Source organism: Tupaia chinensis, unplaced genomic scaffold (assembly GCF_000334495.1).
Source record: "Tupaia chinensis unplaced genomic scaffold, TupChi_1.0 Scaffold145052_1, whole genome shotgun sequence".
Taxonomy (NCBI): domain Eukaryota; kingdom Metazoa; phylum Chordata; class Mammalia; order Scandentia; family Tupaiidae; genus Tupaia; species Tupaia belangeri.
The window spans coordinates 11,689-15,825 of record NW_006204913.1 but is presented as its reverse complement, the minus strand read 5'-3'; the positions used below and the strand labels follow the sequence as shown (position 1 = coordinate 15,825).

The 4,137-nt window shown below is 41.4% G+C and overlaps 1 pseudogene; it reads left to right on the top strand.

Annotated features, from left to right (window-relative positions):
* Positions 1 to 2,949: 2,949 nt before the first annotated feature.
* On the top strand, positions 2,950 to 3,559 carry LOC102485595 (elongation factor 1-beta pseudogene; annotated as a pseudogene).
* Positions 3,560 to 4,137: the final 578 nt, after the last annotated feature.

The following is a 4,137-nucleotide window of genomic DNA, read 5'->3' as shown; positions in this document are numbered from 1 at the left end:
GATTTTCTCCCCAAAATTCAAGAGAATCATTTTGATAAGTACACTTGAGCAAAGTGAATTTTAGGTGAAGAGCTCTTTACATCTGTAATATACCTTTAAAATTATTTCAGGGCCAGCCTGTGATGGTATGGTTAAAGTAGCTAGACCTCACATGGCTGACTGCATGGTCCTAGTCCTGGACCCGGTGGCTTGACAAACTTTCCAGGCTCATGTGCATCTGTCGCTAAAATCCCAAAAGGAGAAATGGAGAAGGGACTGTGGTGTGACCAACCCCCAATGGAGATGCTTTCTTTCTCTTTTTTTAAAAAAAGAATTATTTTATTTAATTTTATTTATCCATTCATTTATTTTTTTTTAATTTGACTAGAGAGAGAGAGACACAAAGAGGGGGGAGGGGGAAGTGAGAAAGCAAGCCACCAGGTCTGGGACGCGAACCATGATTGGCCATGTGGGAATGTCCAGCGCCCTAACCACCACACCACTTGCTGGTCCCTAGAGATGCTTTCTTACTTCTTTCTCTCTTTGGTGGCCACATATACCATCCAGTAAAAAAAATAAAGAAAATGTATTTCAAACTGACTTTATAAGCAATTATTATAATTTCACAAGTTACTCAAGTTATTCCTACTTAGCATTTGGGGAATTAGGGACAAAGGACATTTAAGTGAGATACTGGACAGCTCATAAAATAGAACTGGAAGTAGAGCTGGGATTTCCTGATTCTATACTTGCTCTCTTTCAAAAACATCTAAGTTAGGGGACTAGCAGTTAGCATAATAGCTATGTCCCTGAACTCCCATGTAGTCGGCCACGGTTCAAGTCCCGGACCCGGTGGCTTAAACTCTTGCCGGGCGCATGTGCATGCATGCCCAAGATCCCAAGAGGAGAATGGAGGAGAGGGGATTACAGTATGGCCATCCCCCCTGGGGGGATGAGTTCTTGCTTTCTGTCTCTCTGTCTCTCTCTTTCTGGCAAGCGTACATATTCTATAGCAAAAAAAAACAAAAACAAAAACAAAAATAAAAACATCTGAGTTAAAAAAAAAAAAAAACAGAAAATAAGTTGGGCCTTAGAGATTATTAACTATATTATGTTATAAATAAACAAATGTCTGTTTGAGATCATGGCAGACTTACTGTTCTACAGTTATACCATTTTAATACAACATTTAAAAAAGGAAAATACCATATGACCTTACTTTTATTTTTTTTTAATTATGACTTTAATTTTTGTCTATTTTTTTAAAAAAATATATTATTTATTTATTTATTTTTAATTTGACCAGAGAGAGAAAGAGAAAGTGAGAAATCAAGCCACCAGGTCCAGGACTTCCTTTCCAGAGGATTTAGACTATTTTCCTTTTTCATACATTCTAAAATCCAAATAAGAGGACCCCTATGACTCATTTCTGTAGTGTGGTTACACATAATATACGAGCCAATAAAAGACCTAGTTTCCCTGACTGTTAGTAAAAAATGTTTTTATTAGTTTCTTTTTTTTTTTCATTTTCTTCATTCAGTGAGAGACAAAGACAGAGATATACACAGGGAGATACAGAGACACAGCATTCCCAACAGTGTGATAGTGATGCCACAATCCATCCCCAACCTCTGCTAGCCCAATCATAGATACTTGTGTACCTGGCATATTCAGGGAGGTCCCTGAGTGTGAACCCAAGCCTTCCCAAGTGGGTCAGTCTCATAGAATGGCACATTTTGCCCTGGGCCATAGTTCAGCACCTCTTCTCATTAGGAAAATTACACTCTCTCAGGGTGGTAACAAAATCATTTAGAACAGTGTGGTGAGAAGAGAAATGGGGATAGACAAAGGGGAATTTGGTGATAAAAAGATTAGGAACTAGGTTCTGGAGGAGTTCAGTAGAAAGGGAGGAGTACCTATGGTGGTTGTGGAGACAGGCTGATCTTGAAAGGGAAGACAAAAAAAAAAATGCTTTCTTCACATGTTTATGGTAGCGCTCAGATTGAGATTAATTTCAAAAATAGCATGTAATGACGAATTAAAAGGTACCTCAAAACTCTTATCTAGGGGCTGAACAGTGGCACAGTTATACTTACCTAAAGTGGCTTGAACTCACACCGGACACATGTGCGTGCATGCCCAAGATCCTGAAAGGAGAATGGAGGAGAAGGGATTGCGGCATGGCCATTCCCACTGGGGGGTGATTTCTTGCTTTCTGTCTCTCTGTCGTTTTCTGTATTTCTGACGAGCACATGCACCCTATAGCAAAAACCTCTCCAAAAAAAGAAAAAAAATAAGTCCTCAGTTTGCTTCCTGGGACCTCCCTTAGCATGCAGGATATATAAGTGTGCCTGTATTGATCTGGGCAGACAGTGCATTGAGAGCCTTCTGGGGGTGCCTATTTTTCCTGTCTCTCTCTAGCGGAAGATATAAATGAATTAACTTCAAGGAAGACAAAACAAAACAAAATACCTTATCTTGGCTAGCCCCATTGCTGTGGCTAAATCTGGTTCAAATCCCAGCCTAACGGCTTGAAAAACATGCCAGGTGCATGTGCATATAGGTTCTGAATCCTGAAAGGATGGAAAAATGTAGGAGAAGAAATTGTGGTGTGACCACATCATATTCGGGGATGTTTTCTCTCCCCACCCCACCCGTCCATCTCTGTGTCTATCTCTGGCAAATACACATGCTCTCTGGCAATTCTTTTTTTTATTTCATTTATTTAATTTTTTTTATTTTTTGAGAGAGATTTTTGCTATAGGGCACATGCACTCCCTGGAGATACAGAGAGAGCCAGAGAAACAGAAAGCAAGATATCACCCTCCCCTGGGGGGATGGCTACACCATAATCCCTTTTCCTCCAGTTTCCTCTTAGAATTTTGGGTATGTGGCCTTTTTATTTTTTCTGGTATGCCAGGCTCGGATCACCTGTACTCTTTCTCACAGCTGCTCCCCCGTTTCCAGAGACAGCCCACACCATGAGTTTGGGAGATCTGAAAAGCCCCGCCGGCCTCCAGGTGCTCAACGATTACCTGGCGGACAAGAGCTACATCGAGGGGTATGTTCCATCACAAGCAGACGTGGCAGTATTTGAAGCAGTCTCTGGCCCACTGCCAGCCGACTTGTGTCGTGCCCTCCATTGATATAACCATATCAAGTCCTGTGAGAAGGAAAAGGCCAGCCTGCCAGGAGTGAAGAAAGCTTTGGGCAAGTATGGCCCTGCAAGTGTGGAAGACACCACAGGGAGCGGACCTCCTGAGAGTAGAGATGATGAAGATGACATTGATCTCTCTGGACCTGATGAGGACGAGGAAAGTGAAGAAGCAAAGAGTCTAAGGGAAGAACGCCTTACACAGTATGAATCAAAAAAGCCAAAAAACCTGCACTAGTTGCCAAGTCTTCCATCTAGTTAGATGTGAAGACTTGGAATGACGAAATAGACATGGCAAAATTAGAGGAGTGCATCAAAAGCAATCAAGTAGATGGCTTGGTCTGGGGCTCTTCAAAACTGAAATGTCTGTTGAAAAATGTTCATAGAGACCCACCACAGAGAGTCATACTGTTAAGCACACACTGAACGCTAAGCCAGAATTAAGCCTCAAGGAACCATATCACACTTGATTTTGTACACAGTACAAATCTCTGTATCCCTGAGGAAAAAACAGTGACAATAGGCACACCCCGAAAGCACCAAAAACTGAAAGGTCTGTTGAGAAATGTTCATAGAGACTCACCATTAAGAGTCATCTTGTTAAGTACACACTGAACACTAAGCCAGAATTAAGACTCAAGGAATCACATCACACCTGATTTTGTACACAGTACAAAACTCTGTATCCCTGAGGAGAAAACAGTGACAATAGGCAACCCCCAAAAACACCCACAACTGAAAGATCCCTTGAAAAATGTTCACAGAGACCCACCATTGAAAGTACTGCTGTTTAGTGCACACTGAACGTTGAGTTTGAATTAACCCTCAAGGACCCATATCACACCTCATTTTGAACACTGTACAAAGCTATGTATCCCTGATCACAATCCTGTGACACTAGGCACACTCAACTGACACCCAAAACTGAAAGATACCTAGAGAAAAATTAATAGAGACTCACCACTGATAATTATGGTTTTAAGTACACACGGAACGCTAAGCCA